Raw genomic sequence first — 25,256 nt, 5'->3', positions numbered from 1 at the left:
GCTAATTAATTAAGATGAGCAATTATCAGCAGGAGAAAAAAAACTTTTGTAGTGATAAGTATCCTCACACCTTCTTGTCATTAACATGGAGAAATAGATTCAATGTGTGTAATGGCTCAGCCATTCCCAGTCTCTATTCAAGCCTAAATCGATGGTATCTAGTTTGCATATTAATTCAAGTTCAGCAGTTTCTCATTGGAGTCTGTTTTTGAAGCTTTTCTGTTGCAAGATTGCCACCTTTAAGTCTGTTACTGCCTGACCAGAGAGGTTCCATTCTATGCATCCGATGAAGTGGGCTGTAGCTCACGAAAGCTTATGCTCAAATAAATTTGTTAGGCCTGGTCCACACTAACCCCCCACTTCGGACTAAGGTACGCAAATTCAGCTACGTTAATAACGTAGCTGAATTGGAAGTACCTTAGTCCGAACTTACCGCGGGTCCAGACGCGGCAGGCAGGCTCCCCCGTCGATGCCGCGTACTCCTCTCGCCGAGCTGGAGTACCGGCGTCGATGGCGAGCACTTCCGGGATCGATTTATCGCGTCTAGACAAGATGCGATAAATCGATCCCAGAAGATCGATTGCCTGCCGCCGAACCAGAAAGTAAGTGTAGACGTACCCTTAGTCTCTAAGGTGCTAAGTACTCCTACCCATGCTAACTCACTAAAATGTAGGCATGTAGCCGGGGTAGCACAGGTGGTGACTCAGGCTTGGCACCCAAGTACATACCCACCCAGATGCCCTGGGTATGTCGTGAGGTGGCTAGCCTGAGGCACCATCCATGCTACCCCCGCTACATCTATGCATGCTGGGAATCATACCTCCCAGCTCAAATGTAGAGGTACCCAGAGTGAGGATGGCAGTCTGCATTGCTTTTATGCACAAGGAACTCCAGTATCTTTTGACGATCATTTCTTACACAAAAGCAAGTGATTTCTATTCTTGTTTATGTTCGACAAAGAGCTAGGAAAGAGCTGTACAAAGATGACCAGAAAAGCAAAGGGCTTAATCACCACACAGTTGTCAGGTGAAGCCAAACATGCTCGTAATTTCCACAAATACCATAAAGCTAATCTTAAAGTCAAGTATTTTGCAGCTGCATGAATTCTATGAAACAAGATAATCAGATACGCCTCACTCTCACGTGAATCATCAGCTTTTGCCACTAAGTGAGGCCTTGTGAAATAATCAACCATGCATTATACGCTCAGTCATTAAAGATATTGTATAAAATGCCCATGCTTCGCATTCAGTTTTTCAGCAAAACTGCAGACTAGGCTCTTCATGGCACTATGCTGCCTGCAAATAAAAGCCGCAGGCATCATTTTTAACATGCGCGACTTAGCCATGCTCACACCCTTAGATGCCAACTGTACTGCCACTCTCAAATCTATTCACACACACCTCACGACTGCAGCAAGAGGGAATAGAATTGAGGAGCTTGTCTTTGATGCTGTGCCCTTGGCGTGAGGGCTCCCCAACCCAGGTTTGAAGTACTCTGACCCAACATTTGATTTCACTTGCAATTTATTTGTTTGGACTTCACTTAGGAATAACTTTAAGGTACTAGAAGGCTTGCCATATTCCAGCTGTCAAGCCTGGAGGGATTCCGGCTTTAGGTAGCTTCACAAGTGCATCAAAGCTATTTACATGAAATCAAGAATAATTAGCTGAATGCAGTAATGCAGATTTATTTAGTATTCATATTACAAATGAATTGGTATAGCTTTACATACTAGAGGATGCTCCAAGAATGAACCAAGTCTGCAAAATGCACATTCCATAGGAATAAACACAGGCCTTGAAAAACCAGTTACCAGCATTACAGGAGTAAGAGAAACAATTGAGGTGGGTGCAGACAATTTAAGATGAAGGCAATGACTGCTGCTAGCTCCTCTCTGAAGATGTCTGGCAATACTAATCTATCGAGGTACAGCATCACCTTTTAGAGTTTATCCTAGCAACAATCCACAGATTCTAAGGTCAGAAGGGACCATTGTGATCATCTAATCTGACTTCCTGTATAACACAGGCCGGAGAGTTTCACCCAGTAATTCTGGCACTGACCCAAATAACTTGCAGTTGGCCAAGAGCACGTATTTTAAAAAGATGTCAAGGTCCAGATTCTTAGCTGGTGCAAACTGTCTTAGCTCCATTGATGTCAGAGCTATGACAATTTACACCAGCTGAGAATCTGTCCCTTAAATCTTGATTTAAAGACTTCAAGTGATGGGGTCTCCATCACATCCCTTGGTAAGTTGTTCCAATAGCTAATTACCCTTACTTAAAAATATGTGCATCATTTCCAGTTTGAATTTGTCCAGCTTCAACTTCCAGCCATTGGACCTTGTTATGCCCCTATCTGCCAAATTAAAGAGTCCTCTACAATCAGACATCTTCTCCCATGTTGAAGGAAAAACTAATCAAAATCTGGAAGGAGAAAAACAAAACAAAAAGACAACATAAGAGAAGTATTAAGATGACTGAGTAACCTTCTGAGGAGGCAGCATTAACCATGTCACTTAAGGCAGAAGGGGAAGAAGCTTTCCCAAAATAGGCCTATTAAATGACTGCTGGCTTCCATCCAGACACAGGTGTTTTCCTTGACCTAGGCTCGAATGATGCCACTCACCACTAACAGCGTTACATCCTAAAGAGTCTTTCATCCATATCTATATTCTTGCACCATCCACGTATTCTTTAGTCCAGAACCTGGTCCAGAACATATTCCAGCTGGTAAGCAGTCATCAGAGTCCATAGCACTTCCCCACCTCCCTGGGAGGCAGTGAGGATACATCATTGTGAGGGGCTCAGATGGCTCTGACAATGGGGGCTTGTGGAAGTACCGTATCTAGGTCATTGTGTTGCTTGCTTTATGACTCTGCTGGACGGAGCAAGCCGGGTGGTTTACTACTGAATTGGGTGCGGAGCACAATAGGATTCTGTGTTCACTATAGGGGATGGCACATGACTGGCAAAGACAGCCACAGAAACATCTAAAAAAGAACAAATACACAACAATTAGCTACCAGGTTACAAACGACAGAAGAAATGAGCTTGCCGAGTTTTGCTTAATAAAAACGTCACTGGCTGGCTGTAGCCCAAGCATCTTTCTAGGGAATCCAAAGCTTGTTGCTTGCTTAAATATTTATAAAGCAGAAGAAGAGGCACAAGCAACCTGAGTTTTTTAAAACCAGCTGTCACTATGAGTAATCTTTAAACACATCCCTCAGTATTTAAGACACCATTTCCATTACAAGATCTATTGAGCCGTAGGAAGTTACATCAGCCCAGAGTTTTTGCACATATGCTCACTGTAGAAGAGAAAGTTCAGTGCATCTTTACACAAGATAATGAGGGCCCGCCCCCCTACAGACTGAAACCTACATTTGAAAATAATGGATGAGGTTCCTACTGGAGCTAGAATGGGTTTTTACTTGTTAACCATGGCAGCCCTACAGCAGACTAATAACACTGCCATATGGGTTTATTTGATAGAAGAATGGTATTGTTAGAACATTTGCTTAATTATTGATTTAAGTGCCCGAGCCATTCCTTTGGGCAGGAAGATTATTTGAATGAAGCAAAACCAATTCTCCCCTCTGGACTGGATAATGAAAGTTTGGCTCACTGTCAGGCCTGGTCTACACTAACCCCCAAATTCGAACTAAGGTACGCAACTTCAGCTACGTGAATAACGTAGCTGAAGTCGACATACCTTAGTTCGAACTTACCGCGGTTCAGACGCGGTCCACACGCGGCAGGCAGGCTCCCCGTCGACTCCGCGGTACTCCTCTCGCCGAGCTGGAGTACCGCAGTCGACGGCGAGCGCTTCCGGGATCGATTTATCGCGTCCAGACCAGACGCGATAAATCGAACCCGGAAGTTCGATTGCCAGCTGTCGAACTACTGCGGTAGTGTAGACCTGGCCTCAGAGTAGCCCATGTAAAAGGACAGCAGCAAATTTAAAACAAGCCACGCTTCTCTCTGAAAATGGCTTGCTCACTTCTGTTACACCACCACCCAAGACTAATATCTCCTGAGCTCCGTCGGTATTTTCTTTATGTCCTCAGTTTACTTTGTGCATTTGACAGCACAAAACCAAATTCCTCCTCACACAAGCGCAGCACTGAAGGAAGGTGACTTGTGCCCTTCCTGTTTAGGGGATGATGCAGGCACCCTGCATAGGCTAGGCTCAACTTACATTCCCGGTAACATAGCAGGAAGGAATTGCCAGAGCGTATGACCACCCCAGCTCTTCTCACCTCTGGCCTGCCCCAGATCCACCCCAGAATGTCCCTGGACTGGGAACTTCTTCCAGGGAAGCCCAGAGGCTCCTGTGCTGGTGCTGTTTACCAGGGGCAAGAGGTACAGCCCCTTTGGGCAAACACAGCTGCTGCAAAAGACTGTAAGACAACACTGATGGTGACCCTTTGTGGCTGTGTCACTGTATACTCAGCTTCCCCTTTTGGTTCATGAGGGGGTCTCTGCAGAGCAAGAGGGGAGGAAAAAACCCATTTTGATAAGCAGGAAAATGATGGTAAGGCCACAAACCCTGGCAGGAGGCTGAGAAGCAGGGATAATACCCAAGCTACTCCTTTATTCTTTAATTGACTAGATTACAAGCTTCTTGTAATTGTTAAAGAGCACGCTGGATTCATTTTCTCTTTAAATGCTATAAATGCTCTGTTGAGCACATGACTCTTTCTGTGCTGGTATTTGGGCTAAATCTGTGTTAGGATTTTAAGAGAATGTCAAAATAATTTTTACTTTTTAGATTTTTCTTCACTGTTCTTCACAGGGATATTTTACTCTATTACTCTAGAATGACAAGGATGTGAACAACAAAATGGGATCAGGTTACTGAGAAAGCATATGTATAACCAACAGATGGAGGGGGAATCTCTTTTCTAAAACCTATCCCCTGAAGTGGCTCAATTTTTTTTTTTTTTTTTTTTTTTTTTTTTAAACAGTGCCTCCTCATCATTGTAATATGTGAATACTTCACACATATTAACGAATTTACCCTCAAACTACCGTCCATGGTAAGGAAAGACCAACCCCATTTTGCAGATGGGAAAACCGAGATACACAGAGGTCCTAGGCACTACAATAATACAAATAATAATAATAATAATAATAAGTTCCAGCGTCATACAGGGAGTCTATGGCAGAGCAGGGGATTGAATCCAGATCTCATGAATCTCAGAACAGTGCCTTAACAGCAAGAGTCTCCTTCCTCCCTGATCAAACACACTAAAGCACTAGGTATTTTTGCCACCAATGGTACCAAATATCTACAGTAACTGTTGTCCACTGCTAATTCAAAGCACCAGTACACAGTGTCACCACTTGAGGGCATCAAATGATGCTGTTTTAAAAGACTACATTTTGTGGACACGCAGCATGAATCTACCAGCTGCAGAGCTGACAAGTCCAAGAGACAGTCACTAAGCAAGGGCTACTAAGGAAACACAATTACAGCTTGCAACTGGTTAACAATCTTTTTTTCCATCACATTTCTATCACCATGCAGTCAGAAGAGGAGCCTGGAATGAAGGGCTCTAGGATGCTACAAGCAAACAAATCCAGGTTACACAAGATACAAAAGGCCAATAGTGTGAATTTAACAACATGCGATGTGACAGGCTTAAAACACAATGCCACCAGTGAGAAGGGTTGAAAGGTAAATGGAATTTTAAAATTCCTTCCGTTTTAACAAGATAATTAGTTCTTACAGACTCCCACAAGGGCATTTTCTTTACAATACTTGATTTTTAACTTGGCAGCATCCCTTTAGCTGCCATAAGAATTTCCAAAACAAAGTGAACAGTGACTGTTGGTAGCTTAAGTAGGTCCTGACTCCATCTCAGAGACAGGCCCTGTTCTTCTACCGTTTGATTTAGGAGGATAGTATCAGTAGAGTCAACTTGACTTCACTGGCTCTACTTTCTTAGTCCTCCAGGTGAACATCAGTAAGAAACTCCTCATAGCAGATCCAGGTATTGAATCCAGCTCTCCTGCATCAGAGTCCAGTGCCGTAACTCACTTGGCTTCCTCACTCCCCTTGGGAGCAGTTGCTTAACCCTCCTTTTTTCTATTAAAGGATTAATAGGTTTGAAGCCCTTAGGCATTTTTATACTCACCCTATTTTAGGCACTTGATCAATAATGTTTAGCACTGATAACCATATTACAGTATTATGCTTTGGAGATACATATTAAAACAGATATAAAATGTGCAGAAGGCACCACAGTAATGGAAAAAACTCTTATTTAATATTCAGATTTAACCCATAGTCTGCATCCCACTGAGAGCTGACACATAATTTTCACTGGTTTCAAGGTCATTGGAGAGGCCCTGTCTACACAGAAGTTTTTGCCCTCTTACAGTTGCATTAACACTAGTGTAACTCCAATGGTGCTAGAAAGAGTGTACATAGGGCTCAGGTGTTTTCTCCACTGCATCACCAACACATGCTGTAGGAGTTACAGCCATGGTTATGGTGGTGAAAACACCACTGGCCAGTTTATACTAGTGCACTGCATTGCTACCACGAGTGGAGCTGGAATGGAGCTAGTCCTATAGCATGAGAGTTTCACAAAAACCTGTGTAGACACAAGGCTTAGTCTTAGTGTGAACTGTAAAACCTGAGACGGTGCAGTGACGGCTGCATGGACACCAAGCCAGTCTGAGCTTCCCCTTGACACAGCTTTGGTCTTTATGAGTGCTTCTCAGGACCAATGCACCCCCAACAGCAAGAACCCAGTAGACAACATGAAGAATGATTGGCTCCTGCAGTGCTTACCTTTCCAATTTGAGAAAACACTGTGGTCAGAGAAGCTTCTATGCTAGCTGGCAAGGGGCCCAGAGAAGCCACTGCTGGAAGCAATGCAGAGGCACTGAAGTGACAGAAGGGATTTCTCCAGTGTGTCTACAAGTCATGCTGGCAGATCCCATCAACTGATGCACCTAGAATGAATGTGTACAATGAAGACAGACAGTTACAAATAAAAAGGTATTCTGAGTCTTACTATACAGCAAACTTAATCACACACAGCCCCTTTACCACACAAGAGGGTGCTAGAGACTGAGCAGCAGTCACCATCTGCCTCGAGGGCTAGCTAAATGCAGTTTTATTGCTGTTAAAAGGTCAAACCTTTAAGCACAATTAATTTTACTTACAAAGCATGGTTCTTTTTCAAACTCTTCTTCTATGGTGGTAGATCGCAAGGTGCAGAATTGCTGGGGTGCAGGCCCCATCCATGCCTCTTCCTTCCTCTAATCTGTCCATAATTCACTTCTGCCTTGGAACATCCCTTGTGCCCAGGGTTGCTGTGGAGGCAGCACAAAGCTGATGGTGCTGGCTCTGCGCCAGCACAGGGGCAGCTGCACAGAGGATATTCCCTGGGCGACCACTTATGGCATTTCCATTGCAACATCAATGGAGAGAGCCCAGAATTTTTACTGTGTTGCTGTGCGCCTGCCATTATTTTCCTGTGGACCTTCCCCAGGTGACAGAAGTTGCTCGGCAGAAGATTCAAGGCTGCTTCTCATCATCACCATCTTTAAGGTCATTTTATTTCTGGCCAGTTTCAGTCATGCCTAAGAAAAACATACACTTTTTATGTTGGTTTTTGATAGAAAGAAGTTTAAAAAAAAAAAAATCTTGGCCAAATTTATTTTTCCTTGTTTCAAGATAAGGCAGTAATTACTGCAATGATCCTCTCTGTGCCTTACTGCACTATTAATTTTCTACTAAAATTAGCACAAAATGTTTCCTATGATCAGTTTATGTCCATGTTGCTGAGACTATCACCACAATTAAAACCACTCCATGCTTGATAAATCCTACATATTTTTGTTATGGATAGGCCATCACGTGGAACAAGAGATCATGCCAACTCTGCAGAGTTAAGGCAGATGCTCTTGTGACATAAGGTAACATTTTCTGTGACTTAGGAGCCTAAGTCTTAGTGAAAGTCAATGAGACTCAAGTTCCCACATGACATCTGAAAATAGATATTAGGCACCTAAGTCACTTAAGCACTTATCAAAATTATACTCTTTGGCTGGAACACACAATTTCTTAAACATGCATCTTTAATAGCACAAACAGAACTATCTATTAGAATATAGATGTGCTTATGCATGCTTGATAGCCATACACTGGCATTATCAGACTTGTGGTGAAGTCTTTTCATTGCTTATTTCAAAATTTAAAAAATCCCACACACATTTCTGGTTGTGTGCATAACTTAATTCAAACCCTAACTCAAAAGAGTGTCAACCTTTGTAATCTGCAGCAGATTGACTCAAACAGTAACACAGATTCTCACTTTCACACCGCACTTTTCACTGAGATTCCAGGCTAGTCTCTCCAGGAGTCACAGTCCAGGAGGCCCCCAGGATTCTGAGCTGCTATACCAGTGCGCCCACCTTTACTATGTCCAGCGTCCAATGACGGGAAATTCTAGGGAAAAAACCATAGCAAAGACAAGGCCTGTGTGTCACTGTGAAACTAAGAGCACGTACCAAAAAATGAGAGACAAGACCCCATGAAAGCGGCACACAGAATTGCCACAATCGAGGTAGATTTCCCATCTCCTTTTCTACACCTTCAAATTAACCATTTCAAGGGGCCACCTTATGCAGTATTGCCCTGACCTCTGCTAGAACACAACACAAGCAAGTTATAAGCGTGCTACTGAACGATGTGCAGCCACGTGAGGGCCAGGCTGAAACACGCCACGCCCATGGCTACCCCCCAAGGCAAGAAGTTCCTGTTACACCACTGCCGAGCTGGAGCGGTCAGGGGGCTCCGCCAGCCGGCGGCGGCCTCCTCCTCATGCAGCGAAGGGGCCGCTGCTCTCCACGGGATAAAATACCAGCGACCTAAAGCCCAGCACTTGCTAGGCCAAAAATAAATCCCTGTGCAGAGGTGGGGCCACCCTTTCACCCCCATCGGGGTCTATCTCCGGGGCAGCCTCCCAGCCGGCCCCTTCCTCCCCGTACCTAGATCCCGCCTTTGCCGAGATGCGGGAGCCTGGGGCCCGAGGCGAGGCCTTGGGGCAGCTGCTTAGCCGCCCGCGGGGCTGCGCAGAGCGGGAGACCTCGGGCTTAGCCTCGGGGGGGGGGTCCAGAGCCATCGCCACAGGCGCCCAGCGGGGCTGTCCCGCTCGCGGCTCCCGGGCCGGGGCGGAGCCGGCTGCGGGCGCTGCGCGGAGACACTCAGCGGGTCAGAGCCCGTCGCTGCTGCCGGCGGCTGGGGAGACGCTGGCGCGAGGAAGGCCGCGGGGGCACTTACAGCGGCCGGCGCCCGGCTCCGCTCGCTCTCGCACGCGCGGCCGGTTGCAAAGGCGCCGCACGCTGCAGCGACTTCCTGCTTCCGCCCGCCGGGCCTAGCGCGCTGGGGCCCGGCCCTCGCGTAGCCGCCGGGCAGCCGCTTCCCTCCAGCAGCGGCGGAGGCGGAGCCCAGGTGGGAGCTGCACGCGGCTGCTCCCCGGGGGTGGGGGGAATGCACCAGAGCCGTGACTCGGTGTGAGCCGTTCCCCACCCCTGTGTGCACCTGATCCGCCAAGCTGTGACTGACACTCGGGAGGGGAGGGGAGATTGGGACCGTCCTATTGAAATCCCTTGCAAGAGCCTGTTTGCCGAAGGACTAGGACCTGTGGGGATTTTGTCCCTAACCCCCGGGCCGATACAGCGTGCAGGGCATTGGGTGGGGTGGCTCCTTAGCCATGATCCCAGTTGCTGGTTTTGGAGGAAGTTGTTTTGTTTGTTTTAAACACAGTTGCAATTTTAAAAAGTGTATTTTTTTCGGGGTTGTGTTGGGGTTAGGTATAAATCACTATAAATGCATACACCACCGCCAAGATTTTTCAACTTGAGTGCCGCAAGACTTTTTCAAAGGTGCTGACCACACACAGCTGAGATTAACTTCCAGGGGAATTGTGCATATGCAGCCCTTTGAAAAACAGGCCCTTGGTCTAGATTCCTCAGACCCATATCCTACAAACCCCCAAAACACCCGTGTTTAACTTTATACAAGTGCAAAATAAACAGGCTAGAGGAGACTTAAATATGGATGTAGGGCACATTTTTCAAAAAGTACACCTCTACCCCGATATAACGCTGTCCTCAGGAGCCAAAAAATCTTATCGCGTTATAGGTGAAACCGCATTATATCCAACTTGCTTTGATCCGCCGGAGTGTGTAGCCCCCCCCGAGCACTGCTTTACTGCGTTATATCCGAATTTGTGTTATATCGGGTCACCTTATATTGGGGTAGAGGTGTACCTAGTGATTTTGGATGCTACAATTATGGGCACCCAGCTTGAACTATATGGGCCTTGCTTCTTCGAGAGAGTGCTAGGGACCCACCCTCTGCAAATCGGGATCTTTTGAGGGGTTTCAGGTTGGGCACCCAACATCACTAGCCCCCTTTGAAAATGTTGGCCTAGGAGCCTTGTTTTAGGTACCCAGGTTTGAAATTTTTGCCCTAAATAAATAGAGCTGGGTGGGATGGACAGTGATGGACAGCAGTAGCTGAAGCTGGGTAGCTAGAGAGTTGTAGTTCTCACCTTTGCTGCTGCTGCTGCAGTTTGTCTGGCCAGGCTGCAACACCAGGGCAAAGGTAGAACAGTTTACCCTGAGCATTTGATTAAACTTCATACAGGAGCTTAGATTGTGTCAGAAGAGCCTACCTTTTTGGCAGCCACAATTTTCTCATGTGATTCTTCTGGTGTTTTAGCCTTTTGTCCACAAACCTCACAGGGGCTTAACAGTAGTTAATGAGATCCTGTCATGGGAAGGAACATTACAACTGCTGCTCACATGCATTTTCAGAGAAAGGAGTCCGTACAGCCCCATAACTAAAGTAAAACATTCCCCAAGACAGGATAATTATACATTTCATGTTGATTCTCAATGGTGGCACCGTCACTAGGTTTCTGATAAGCATCTGCTTAGACCTCACTCCTTCCTCCCTTTATCACATTCTGTGGGAGGCTGCCAGAGCCCACGTAACAAATTGCTACTGTTCAAACACACCAGAACCAGTAATTAGAAAAGTTGATGTACAGTGGAGCACAACGGCAATCTCTCACTGCAAAGGAAGAGGCAGCTAACTTTAGAATCTGGAGAAAGCCAAAGGCCAGTCACACAGACAGTTCATCAAGGATAGTGCAGGCTCAAGCAGACAAATCCAGACTCTTATTTCTAGGGCCTTCATTAGTTTCAAAGATACATTTTCTTGAGAAGTGATTTTGATAGGGCCCAGAGGCTCAGCTGGTAGGTGGGCAGTGAAGTTTGGAGAAGGGAGCTAAGCCTATTTAGACCAGCTGAGGAACTGGCCTCTCTCATTGTTTTGACTCTTATTTACTCTTTGCACAAATGTTCCTTCTTTCCCTCAAATGTCACCATCTTCTGGGTGTCCCTTGAGCTTTGCCTCTTGGCCCTTCTGTTCTTCTTTTCCTTTTTATACTTAGGGCTGGAGCCTGCAAAGATTTAAGCAGATAACTTTTTGGTCTCTGGCAATTGCATTGCCTCCGCACTCACTCCGTGGACTGGGCTCAGCACTGGCACATAGATGAATGAGAGCCAGAGAACTTTGAGAATCAAGAGTGTTTGAAGCAGTAAAGTCATTCTCAAAAGCATTTGAAGCAGAGCTGGTGGAGTTTCTGATCTTCGTTTCCCTGGCAGGCCAAGCTTTTCATTGCTCCAAAACCAGTAACTACAGCCTCCAAGACTGCTGACAGTTTCAGGTGGACTGGGTGCTAAAGACCATTTTGATTTTGTTTTTAAACTTTGGGTAATTTTTCTTATGTGAATACACCCACAAATCTTTCTTTTCAAGATACTTTTAGATCCCTAGAGAATAATTCCCTTATTATATTTACAGAGGGTCCTGTGGCACCTTTAAGACTAACAGAAGTATTGGGAGCATAAGCTTTCGTGGGTAAGAACCTCACTTCTTCAGATGCAAGTCTTCTTTAAATCTTTGTTCTGATGCTGAACTGCAAGTAGACTGCAGTAGTAAATCCATTCATATATTGTGCTGGTGCAGAGTCAGAAATATTTCATGATTTCCTATGTAATAAAACTCTTGTTCAAATAAATGTGTCCCATAAGCATTGTGCTTGTCTATTTATAGTCTGGATTTGTAAAACTTTCTTTTAGTGGGGGTTAGTAGCAGATCTGCTCTTCCCAGTTCGCCTATGCTGTTTTATTCTGCCACCATCTCCAGTAAGTTTCACTTTGAAATCCGCTGGGCAGTGCAGAGCCAACTGAAGCAAACAGTGAAAGGGAGGGCATAGTGCTTGGATAAATCTGAACAGAATGAGCCTTGGGGGTATGTCTTCACTAGCTGGCCTGGCTGGGAGTATGGGTTAGAAGCCCAGTTCTGCTTTCATTTGGGCTAGTAACTTGCCCAGTTTGGAATGAGTGAAATAACTTGAGTGCTGATAGTCCTTCAGTGTCTTCCCACAATTCCCTGTGTGCCCAGAGGGGAATCATAGGGCAGGTCAGCTTACTGAGCACAAAGAACTATGGGATATACCCCCTGAAGTCCTACTGACACACTGTCATAACTATAAAGGGAAGGGTAACAGCTCTCCTGTGTACAGTACTAAAATCCCTCCTGGCCAGAGACTCCAAAATCCTTTTACCTGTAAAGGGTTAAGAAGCTCGGGTAACCTGGCTGACACCTGACCCAAAGGACCAGTAAGGGGACAAGATACTTTCAAATCTTGGGGGGGGGGGGAAGGCTTTTGTGTGTGCTCTTTGTTTTAAGGGGTTGTTCGCTCTTGGGACTGAGAGGGACCAGCCATCAATCCAGGTTCTCCCCATCTTTCTAAACAAGTCTCTCATATTTTAAACTTGTAAGTAAAAAAGCCAAGCAAGGCGTCTTAGTTTTACTTTGTTTTCTCAACTTGTAAATGTACCTTTTACCAGAGTGTTTATCTTTGTTTGCTGTACTTTGAACCTAAGACAGAGGGGGGTCCTCTGAGCTCTTTAAGTTTGATTACCCTGTAAAGTTATTTTCCATACTGATTTTACAGAGATGATTTTTACCTTTTTCTTTAATTAAAAGCCTTCTTTTTAAGAACCTGATTGATTTCTCCTTGTTTTAAGATCCAAGGGGGTTTGGATCTGTATTCACCAGGAGTTGGTGAAAGGAAGGAGGGGGGAAGGGTCAATTTCTCCTTGTTTTAAGATCCAAGGAGTTTGGATCTGTATTCACCAGGGAATTAGTGAGAGGTTTCTAAAAGCTTCCCAGGGTAGGGAATGGTGGCAGCGGACCAGAACTAAGCTGGTAGTTAAGCTTAGAAGTCCTCATGCAGGCCCCCACACTTGTACCCTAAAGTTCAAAGTGGGGATACAGCCTTGACACACACACAGGTGAGTGCAGCACCAGTGTGGACAGAGTAACTTCAGTGAGCTAGGCTAACTTAGGTTCTTAGACCCTGGTGCCGATTGCCCCGGTATAGGCAAATTGGACCTGCAGAAAAGGAGAGTTGGTCATCAGCCTTCTGGAAAATGACTATTGCTCCAAATGCTGCTGAAACCTGATACAGTAAACACTTTGATAGCCTAGCATGTGGGGTGGGAGGCAAAGAGCAAAGGCTCTTTCAAGCCTGTGCTAACTATTGACTGTTCTATTATTAACTTGAGGCAATTTGAAGGGGGAGGTCACGGGCTTTAACTGCTCGGATATTAAAGAAGAGAAAGAGGCCACAGTATTGACTGGTGATGATGCTGCTTGCAGATAAAATCTGTCCATTTTGTCTGCAGACCCTTAATATAACTTCAGTGGCCTGACTTCACTGAAGCTTAAGTCTGATTTATGAGCTACAGCTTTTTCCACTCTGATCCCTCAGAGCTTGAACTTTGTTGTTCAACAACACCCCCTCACGAACATGGGGGAAAAGGTCACATCTCTCCCATTCCCATACATGGAAGTGCAGGGCCTACAATGATTTTATGCCAATTCCACTAAGCCCCAATCTTCTGAGCATGCTCAGAGGGCTCACTGACATTGACACATGAGAAAGGGCTCTCAGATGCAGTGTAACTTCCTTACAGTCCATCAGTCTTAAAGAAAACATGTTTCTGTCTCACGTCTACCAGAATTTTACAACAACCGTTTTCTAGACCTAGCATCGTGATAGCTGCAACCTGTTCTCTTGTTCTGTAGCCATCTCCATATTAACCCTTGATTTGATACATATTCTTAAATATGCTCATCAGGCAAAAGGGGCGCACCCCCCCCCCCCATATATATCTATTTTATCTAGCAATAAATGTAGACTTTTTAGCTTTTGCCATGTGTGAAAAAGCATCACACACACTATTTCTGAGGCTGAGTTGTGTCTCTTTGATTGGTTGCCTTCTTTATGATGCCAGTATGTCTTGAATGAAACTGTGTAACTGATTTGGGATTCAGATCTTCCCAGTGCCTTGACATGACTGTAATCCAGTGTCCAAGCCCAGTGTTTGGATCCCTAACATAATAGCCTTTTCAGTTATGGGGTGAAATAATAGCTGTATTTCAAGCTCTGGTAGAAGGCTCTAACTGCTGTCACCTTTATTTGTAGCAAGAGCAAAGAGTTAAACCTGTCTATACACATGCACTTTTATAGACAATTATGGAGAAAAAAGATATTTATATACCATAACACCTAGAAGCCCTAGTCATAAGCCCTGTTGCTGCCCCTTTGTTTTGTTTGTTGATATTAATTATTGCCACATAAAATGCATTTTAAATGGCTCACCAAAGGTAACATGCATTAGACAGAATGGTTCCAGAAGATGGGGGCTGGCAGATCGGGGAGCATTTAAGCATTAGTTGAATGGGAGACCATAGAAAAATGAAAAGGTCAGATTGTGGATGGTAAAAGGCCTAAGGTGAGAAGAAGGAAGATTAATATTAATTGGAGGACTGGCCTAACCTTTGGACAGTCAAAAGCAAGCTTTGTATGGGGTAATAACACATGAAAAGTACATTCCTAGGTAGAAACTTTCCTAGTTCTGAGACAGTCGCTCTAGCACTGTGGTCTACCCGTTTGGGGTACAAAAAACTCGACAACTAGTTTATCATAGAAAATAGTGTCTTGTCGATGTGAAATCATCTCAAAATTTCCATATTCTCGGGGATATGTTATAGCACAGGTGATATGGTCACAGTGCCCTTTTTGTATGATAAGAAGTGAGGAGCTAATTCTCAAATGAAAAGCAAACACAAAAACCCACCAACAAAATAAGGCACCTTTTGTAAATGGACCTTATCTGCCATAGGAAAAGTTAGAACAGTATTTCACTATTGGTGCAGCTCCACCAGCAATATCAGTGTTGGAAGTGCCAGAGTAGAAAGAGCACAGGTGTTTGTACCATTGTAACTCTGCAGGGTTAGACCAACAGCAGTAAATATACTTGTGCCTTGTCTGCTTGGTCTCACTCCATTGCTATCATCAGAGGAACTGCACCAATGGTTAAAAAAGGTCCACTAGTTGCTAGTGTAGAGACATACCACAGAGGCAACTGACAGTCAAGTAAAGCTACACAAGTCCCAGGTACTTCGTCTTTGAAGGTGAAGCCATTGTCTTAGAAAATCTGCATAATTTCAGCTAGACCAGACTTCACAGTTCCTTTGTGGCCTTTCTTCTCTAGAAAGTCTCCCACAGTTCTGAGACCAGGTATATGCAAGACACATTTAATGAGTTCCCAGGAGGACTGCTTCGACAAACACCAATTCTGAAATCTGGGAACACAAATCTTAAGACATAGAAGTTAATTGGAATGTATGGGATGGGTCTGAACTTTACTCAGCCTTGACATTTGCAGGCTCAAGACAGAGCTATGTAAATGTAGAGTCTGTTTGTCAGGGATCCGTCTAGTGGCAGATTTACCCTAGGAAGCCAAAAAGATCGAAGAGATGGATCTGTTGGTAAGTAACAATGCCCCTTGAATCAGATTGTGAGCTCAGCTAAAACCACTGTAAACATGGAGTATCTATGTTAAAATCAGTGGAGTTACCCCCCAAGTGACTGAGCTCAGAATATGGTCTGATATAATTGGAAAGGTAGTTTGCTTAGGGAAGCTGGAGGATGTATGTGTACTTCGAAGGTTGATCCAACTTTTTCAACCCCTCAGCTAGGAACACTACAGCTTCTGGTTTCAGCAGGGGCAACAGAAATATCACATTGTTAAGATTTACTGAGCCAGCATTAAATATGTCACTGATGTTTAACTAACTAAACACTGTTAGACATATACTCTGATGTGGTTCAAAGAAATTTGCTATTAAACAGCTTATTTTAAAATACATTCATTTTCCCCCCCCTTTCTGCTTGTGATGATATAGTGGGGAGAGCTTTCTGAATTTGGCTTGTCAGATTTTTGTCATAACACAGGACAGTACATTCACACTGATACTGCCAGTGATTTTGTGGTGAGCAAAATTTCAATCTGCAGTGATATTTCACAGGAAACTTTCTATTCGGACAAATTGATTTTTCTCTTTCCCTGAAAGTAACATCAAAAGCCCGTTCCTCTGATGTACAGTACTTCATAGAAATACTGTCTAGGTTGAGCTGCTTCTGTTCCTGACATCTGTACTCACAGGTACATTATTACAGTCTCCTTTGCTCATAAAATTTAAGGCCAGAAGGGAACACTATCATCTCCTGCATCACACAGGCCAGAGAATTTCAACAAATGAATCATGCAGCATGTCCACATCTGCTGTTTGAGATAGAGCATAACTTAAAAACAAACAAACAAAAAAACTATTTGTAAACAGAATACTTAAAGGCACTCCCTCCTCAGTTAAGGTTATCTCCATGCTAAATTTCAGCATTCAATCCCAGCTGTTTTAGCTATTGAACTGTTTAAACATAGTTACAATATAGTACAGTAATTTTTTCATTACTAAAGCATTCCTGTCCCCCATACCTTAAGGTCAAAAATGGTTAAAACATTTTTTCTCAATATTTCCCCCCAAAAATCAACAAACAAAGCTAAATAGCTTGTTTGAAAACCTGGAAGTGATATAAAACCTTATGCTTCAGGGCATATACCAGACTCTTTTTGATGGGGTCAGGAAGAAATTTTCCCAAGGGTCAGGCTGGTCCATAATTGTAAATTTTGGGCTTTCTTACATCTCATTTTGAAATAGCTGGTGCTGCCTACTGCTGCAGATGGGATACTGGGCTAGATGGGCCCCTTATGAGTTTTGGGGTGGCAATTCTGATGCTTCCAAAATTCTTCTTGTAGATAATATTGGCTGCAGGAAGGACCATTTGTTTCTCTGCAGCTTTTACCACAGTTTTGTAATCCTGTTGTGACAAACAATATGAAATTAATTGTCTTATAAAACTCTTCTCCCACTTTCTTCATGAGGCAACATGGCTTGGTGTGGTGAAGAGCACACTGGTCTGTCTCTGCCGTTGACTCACGGTGTGAATTCAGGCAAGGCACTTCTCTGTCTCTCCATTTCCACATCTGTAAAATGGGGATAACACTGCTTACCCACCTGAAGATTGCTGTATAATTGCTAACGCTCAGAACAATCTGCAGAAGGCAGAGCAGTGTGTTTCTAGGCATATGATACTTTCCCAGCTGCAGTAGGAGATTGATATTCCTAGTGCATTTTATGCTTTTACCAATAAGGAAAGCCAGGCTGACAGATTTTTATGGCTGAAGATACAATATGCCACCTTCTAGGAGCTAGAAACTGCGGGAGGACTAGGATGACATCATTCCACTTGTGCTCCAGGCTGAAACTTGGCATTCAGCATATTGGACAAGTAGCAGGTTGAGCTGAGAATAGCTTATGTAATGAACGCCATTGAAAGATTTACATGAAATACCACTTTGGAATATTAAAGCGAGACCAGACCAAATTCTCACTTGAGTCATTACTAAGTGGGGCTCCCCCTTTGGTTTCCAATGGAGGTGGCAAACTTTTTCATTTCTTATCCTTACTGTTCAGTATCATTGCTGAGAGATGATGCAGTCCATTCCAGAAGAAAGGTGTTAGATTGGTGGTCGAAGTGATGCCTGTTCTTTTTATTCTTTTATGGAGATATACCTATCTCCTAGAGCTGGAAGGGACCTTGAAAGGTCATGAGTCCAGTCTCCTGCCTTCACTAGCAGGACCAAGTACTGTCCCTGACAGATTCCCCCTGCTGTGATCCCTAAATGGCCCCCTCAAGGATTGAACTCACAACCCTGGGTTTAGCAGGCCAACTCTCAAACCCACTGAGCTATCCCTCCCCCATTAATTACTGTGGAATGAAAGCTGAATTAGTGTTCGCTTTCAGGCTATGACAGATTCAGCAAGTGTCCATGGTTCACAATATTTGTTCATATTTCCCATTATCCCCTCTAGCACATCATCATAAAGGGTCAGTATACACAACTCACGCAGATTTACCTCCATGAATGCCATACATGAGGATAGTTTAAAAGACTCTCCCACTCTCCACCCCAACATACACACATGGACCAATGGCAATAAACTGCTAATGAGTTGCCCTTCCCCGCCAGATTCCAGTTTTAGGGGTCCCACCCAGTACGTGGCATTTCTCCATCCTTACTATAGCTTGGACATAAAAACCAAAAACCCAACACACTGGTGCCAGCCTGTACAGTAACTGGCTTCCCCAGACACACAGCAGCGTGTGCCACATACTGGATGGCAGGATTCAGACCCAAGCTAATGCCAGGGTATTTGAACTTTGATCTAGCTCCCATTTGAGTTAATGGGAGTCATTCCCCAGAGTTGAATCAGGTTGTATAAGTAAAAATAGCAAGCAGAGAAGCTGAGGGAGAAAATTGTTCCTGAGGTACAGGTTGGAAAGTCAGAAGACCTGGGTTCTGTCTCTGGCTCTGCCTGAGTCACTCAGGCCCACTCACTCAAAGGTGTTTAGGTGCTATCTCCCACTGAAATCCACTTTCTGTATCCCAGATGCTCCATCTGTAAAATAGGGAAATAATATATATCTGCCTGACAAGGGTGCTGTCAGGCTACATTCCGTAAGGTTTGCCAGCCGTTTTGAGCGTCTGGAAGATGATAAATAAGGGCAAAAATATTCGTATTAATTTTATGGAGATGCTTTGTACTTATAACATTCAGTACAGGTAGCTACAGATACCAATCAGTGGAGTTACACCAGGAATGCGTTTGGCCCACAGCTTCAGCAAGACAAAACTAACTGAAATCCTTTTTCCAACTGCATAGGCTGCACAGAAGTGCAGCACTCATGTAAAAGCTTGTTTTCTGCCCCCAAACATTGTCAGAATGAAAGGCAATCACCCACGAAAGCTTATGCTCCAATACGTCTGTTAGTCTATAAGGTGCCACAGGACTCTTTGTTGCTTTTTACAGATCCAGACTAACACGGCTACCCCTCTGATTCCTGGGATTGTTTAACAGGAGCCCCTGGGATCACCATACCCGGGAGGCATGAGGTCACACATCAGCAAAGAGATTATTTGTTTTGCAGTTTGTCACTAGCTCTGAGACTTTGTTTCACAGTGCGCGGCACAGAACGAATCAAACCTTTTGACCCTCAAAAGAAGAGCATGACTGGCTGCAGATTCTCTTGCTGATTTCTTTCTCTGCCCCTCCGGCCCCCAAATTTGTTGGGAGATTAGTAGATAGAAGAAAAATATAATAATTAACTTTTTCTTATAAAACAGCAGCATCATTTTTGCTTGAATTCCTTCTTGCTCACGCCACGTCTCCCCGAATGTAGTAACACTGATGTCTATTAAGGCAAGTAGAACATACACAGAAAGGCAATGGAGCAAAACCAGGCATCCATTCCATTTCAGGTGATTTTTATTTTATGCTCAGCCACTGAAAAATTGTTGCATGAAGGACTGTTTTGTCCATAATGAAGAGTTTGGTTGGATAGCTTCTGCCTTGTTTCTTTTGTTGTAAGAAACAAATTTACTTCTCACCATACTACACCTGCCTACTGATAGGTCTGAGATTTTCCTCTAGGCTGGCTCATTGATGGATCCAATATTTTCGCTACATAAGACAGGAGATCATAATAGTTTCTCCTGTTCTGCCTTATTATCCTCAGGTATCTTAAGTGGCTCGTCAAAGTTAACACAGGCGTAAGCAGCCGTGTTGTAAGACTGGAAAGCTGCATCATGCAAGCTGAGCAAATCATTCTTAAGGGGTGAGTTATTCACTGAATTTTTGCTGTATCCTGTTTGAAGACATGAAACCCTGAAGACATAAAAAGAACCCTTCATTGTTCTGCCTACATTAGAATTTAGTTGTGTTAATTAACATGTGCTAAACCATGGGTAAAAATTCAATGTAGACAGACTCTGCGTTATTTAAACTTGCTCAGAGCAGGTCTGGCCACATTTGGGAATAATTTCAAACAAGTTCTTCAATTTATTCCAATGTAGATACATGCCCGTGGCAGATAAAAACACCAACAGTCAGCTGGAGCCTTGCCACACCGGCATCATTCCTGCCACCAATGGAGAAGTATCAGTGCAAGCATCAATGGCAAAGTATTCAGGAAAGAGAATGGTGGAGTCACAGCCTAAAAGGGGTCCAGAAGCCAGGGAGTTTGCAATGCTGCTGTATAATCTGGGAAATCCACGAAAGAAAGAAAAGGGGCAACTGGATGGCTGAGGAACTAACATTGGGATGCAGAGCTTTTCACCTATAGATCACTGGTTCAATCTAGCCCAGTTGAGTGCGGCTGGAAGTTATCACCCGCTGGAGATTTCACATGGAGGACTTCCAACTACATGTCAGCCTGGAGTCTCCCCAGCACAAAATCCCGTCTTTTTCTTCCAGTAAGGAATAAAACCCGGACATTTGTCAGAAAACGCTTTGCACAATGTATGTTTCAAACATCCCTCTGAACCTCAAGCCGCTTCCCCAGCAGCAAACACGTGATGTAACTCTCAAAAGTCTTTTCTGTGAACACTGAAAGTTTGTTCCTGGGTGATACAGAGGCTTACAGGACAGTAGGTTTGTCTTTGGTTTTCTGATAGGAACATACGGTTTGTTAGCATGGAACGAAGTTAAAGTTGTCTGGATTTAATTGTTTTCTCCCTTTGTGAAAGGAGTTTGGCATTATGTGGCTTAAACTGCAGAACCAGAAAGAAATGGAGATAGTGGGGAAAGTGAAGCACTACAAGGAGATGCCAAAAAGACAGAGGCTGAGACTAGGAAGATGCTGATTTTACCCCAACTCTTTTTAAAATTAAAATAAAATTGGCCCCATGGCCCCTTTGGAATCAAGGTTTTTTAATTAAACAAAAACAAAAAAACCCACCACCACCACCACCACTTTTCTCCGTGCCCCTCCATAGCTAACCAATCACTATCTTCTGTCCTGCATTTACAAAACTGCAACAGAATCAGTTAGGGTCATCTATTCTTTTCTAATATACCTAAGGGCCCCTCCTCTGGTCTTGGGCTTTCCTGATCACTTAGCTGCAGACAAGGGAGAAAATCCCTGGGTGGAAGCTGAAGGGGGAAGGGGCAGAGAGCTTGCAGCAATGGGCCGAAAGAGATAGAAATAGTCTCAATTCATAGGCCCCAATTCTTGAGTCTGGCTGAGTTGTTCTTGCCACATGTTCCGAAAGGAGGTGTGGGGCGTGGTAGATAAATTCAGCTTTGTGCTATTTTTGCATCTCTTTGATCCTGAGGCTCCTGGCACAACTTTAGAGCAGCCTGAGGATGGCACTAAGTTTTGCCCAGCTACATATGGCTCCAAGAGATCATTCCAGAAGCTGGGGATTGCTGGAGTGCAGCAGCACTCTAGCTGCATCCCCCAGCACTGAAGGAAGCTTTGGAAATCTGGTCTTTAGGACTGAGATGGCTGTCAGGCTAAGGAGGAAAGAGGAGAGGGTCCTGCAGAAACAGAGGGAGAGAGAATCTTTTGGGGTTGATGGAGGGAAGGCATGAGCTGCCAGGCTGGCGAGGAAAGAAGACTATATTCAGTGGGTGCCTACTGGGGTGGGAAGATGTTTTAGGGGAGGGTCAGACACAGTGGTGGCTGTGGGTCACATTTAGCTGTAATCTACTCCCGGTGACAATAAGTCTTAGATGGGAAAAGGAGTGAACAGAGCTGCATTCAGTGGCTGCACATTAAGTGATTGTGAAGGATTGTTTTATGTCAGATTAAATATGGCTGTAAATCTGTCTGGTCCGGTAGGCCGGTTAGCATGGCTCCATACACGATGGTAATGGTGTTAATGACTCAGTGTGAACTTCAGGGAATTAAATGTATCGATCAGATGGTTTCAGTGATGATGCATCATACATTTATAACAGGAAAGCAAATCACTTTTACCAAACATTAATACAACTCGGTGCCTTAACTAGGCTTATGAAGAAATACTGACCCTTAGATGTTAAGATGCTGTTGACCCATGTGTTGTTCTTGATATTACACTGCAATTACTTCCTCCACATTGTATGCTTTCCACTGTGGACGCTCTGATGAAGCCATGATCAATCTTTTTGCTAATGTAGTCAGCATGAACCTTTTTGCTGAATCACCACATGAGCCCCTTTGTAATGGGAGGGCCTTGGCCAGCATTTGACAGCAAATCACAACAGAAGCAAAAGAAACCTTTATATGAAAAAGAAGATGCAATATTAACAGGAAAACAAATTATCTGGCAGCTGAATGGCCACCTCCCCTTCCAGGCTCTCTATTCAAAAGTGGATGGTGAACGGGGGTTGCAGATGTCTTAGTTCCTGACAAAATAAGACGCACAACTCCTGATCCCTCTGCATGAAGCATCCCAGTCCCTTAAGCTGCATAATAGATTATGGAATTATCAGCAAGTTTTACAAGGACCGGAATCACTCAACACTATTATTATTAGCATCTAGGAACCTTAGTCAAGATTCAGGGCCCTCCTGGTACTAGGCACTGTACAAGCATATAACAAAGAAGACAATCCCTGCACCAGACAGCTCACAATCTACACCTGCCACTGGTGGACAACACACATAGGCAGAGGTAGGCTAGGAGGAAGATGTGACAATGATGCAGAGTTTAGCAGCAGAGCAGAAGTCACAGCTATTCCCTGGCCTAGCCAGTGCCCGAGGGTAGTGACCTGTAGGCATCACAGCAAAGGCAGGTTTTAAGGTGGGATTTAACAGAGAACAAGGTAAAGGCGCTATGAATGTCGATGGGAGTTTTCCTCATGTGTGTGGGATGGCACAGGAGAATGTGGGCCATCAAGGACAATGGCTCAATAAGTTAATATGTCTTAGGTAGGATGGAGCTAACTGGCAAAGGGCCTTAAAGGCAAAGACCAGGAGTTTGTGTTCGATTGGGGGGGGGGGGGCACGGCAAGACACAAAGGGATGCGTGATGTGGTTGGAGCGATGAGCCAGATCCCCCCTTTATACTTCTCTGTAGCTCAAAATATCCCACCTGAAAAGCATATGTGAGCAGGAGCCTTTCCCAACCTGTTCCAAAATAGAGGCCACCCACCCCGTGGGCAGGGTCAAATCTCACCCCCTCCCTGGGCAGTGATTGTAGTAACTAAAACACAAAGTCATCAATAATATAACAAAATTCAGCTCAAATCCCTCCCTCTCAGGGCTGGCTGCTCCCAGGATGCCACCCTATGGACGGCTCAGCCCACGCTCTCCAGCATCACTCCTGCCTCCATTACCTCTGGCAGGGTAGGAGCTGCCTGAGTCAGCAGAACCTGATTAACCCTTTCCTGCCAGATGAACACCTGCTAACGGAGTGTTTCAGGCCAATTCTACCCACCTGTTACCCTTCCTCGCCTGACATAGGCAACTACAGCATCTTAAACCAACCATCAACAGCAACAGCCATTTAGCAATATATCCTATATCCAGCATCAGGATCAAAAGGCACCCCGCCACCCTCACCCGCAGACTGAACACGTGTACACCGAGCATTTCCGGCAAGTTCTGACTCTAGCTGGCAAGCCAAAAACAAAACAAAACACAAATAAAAACCCAGCCAGTGATACTTTTAAAAGAAATTGTTTAATTTCACATATCTATCTGATAGTGTGCAAATTAAAAAAAAAAAAAAAAAAAAAATGTTTCAAATAAAATTGCTAGAACTTTGACACTTCTTAAAATATACATTTTATTATTTTCTGGTGTTTGCTGTGAATGGTTCATTCCAATGGTGAAGGTATACAACCTTTACAAACTTCTGGAGTTAAAGATTTTCTTTTTTTTTTTCCACTGAAGAGGAAAATACATTGGCTATAAAATGTTGAAATTCATGAAATATTTTGTTTTACCCCCCTCATCTATGCTGTGGAATGCTTTGTAGAAATACTGTATAAAATAAGGCAGACTTTTGATAGGGAATTTAATTATAAAATTACAGGGAAGAAAAAAATGAACATCCCAAGTTATTATTATTATTATTTTTTACCAAGAGTAGCAACCTTGGGAAGATCTTGTGGTCACCAGTAGGGAGTGAGAGAGAACTGCTGGAGTTCTGGTGCTTATACAGTATGCATTTCTTGTTTATTTTACTACTCTCCAGTGAGACCTTTTAATAAAACTTATTTTAATTAACATAAAATCAGACAATATTTAAACATACACATCTATCCTTACAGTGCAATAAAAATGTGTCATTGTATAGTATTTTGTATTTGCATTATGAAAATAAAAGGTCTGTACATCAATTAAATGTATATTGATGAGTATGAATCATGTAAATTTGTAATGCATCTAAAGTTGGCTTTGGCTTTTAAGTATTTATAAATTCATAGAAAATATTGAACATCTAACAAAATAAATAAAACATATTTTAATAATAGATGCTAACGATCAACTTCAAAAATTCTTGTGTTATTTTTTACATTTGCTACTAAATTTCTTTAAGAGAACTCACTTTCAGTAGTGCTCAGAAGTGAATGATTGCACCTTCTGTGATGTGAAAAAATAGAGTACATCTATTTTTCATAGATCAAAAACTCCTTCATGAAGAGTTGCATTTTAAATGTCCGACTGGTATATGTAACTGTTCTTAAGTGCTTATAAAAAGCAAGGAGCTTTCTCATAAAAGCTGTGAGTCACTATTAACAGATACTCCTCCTTCACTTGCAGATTTGAGGACTAAGCAAAATCTTCTATAGGACACCCCTTTTCGTAAGGATATCTTCAAGCTTCACATACTGGTATGAAGATAATGCAAAAATATGTTCACGAATAGACCCTCTTCAGTACAGGTACTGCAGCAATCCAGTGTA

The 25,256-nt window shown here is 43.7% G+C and overlaps 1 long non-coding RNA gene and 1 other non-coding gene across 2 annotated transcripts; both read right to left on the bottom strand.

The window, feature by feature from the left end:
- Nucleotides 1-1,674: 1,674 nt before the first annotated feature.
- Nucleotides 1,675-9,360, bottom strand: LOC135884782 (uncharacterized). The gene is made up of 4 exons (XR_010561719.1): nucleotides 9,307-9,360; nucleotides 7,185-7,604; nucleotides 6,808-6,971; nucleotides 1,675-2,995 (listed from the first exon to the last, which is right to left on the bottom strand). It is a non-coding gene; the product is annotated as an uncharacterized LOC135884782 (long non-coding RNA).
- On the bottom strand, nucleotides 5,834-5,964 carry LOC135885224 (small Cajal body-specific RNA 15). The gene has a single exon (XR_010561739.1). It is a non-coding gene; the product is annotated as a small Cajal body-specific RNA 15 (non-coding RNA).
- Nucleotides 9,361-25,256: the final 15,896 nt, after the last annotated feature.

The sequence above is a fragment of the Emys orbicularis genome, chromosome 10 (genome assembly GCF_028017835.1).
Source record: "Emys orbicularis isolate rEmyOrb1 chromosome 10, rEmyOrb1.hap1, whole genome shotgun sequence".
Classification (NCBI taxonomy): Eukaryota; Metazoa; Chordata; order Testudines; family Emydidae; genus Emys; species Emys orbicularis.
This window is presented reverse-complemented; position numbering and strand designations above follow the sequence as displayed.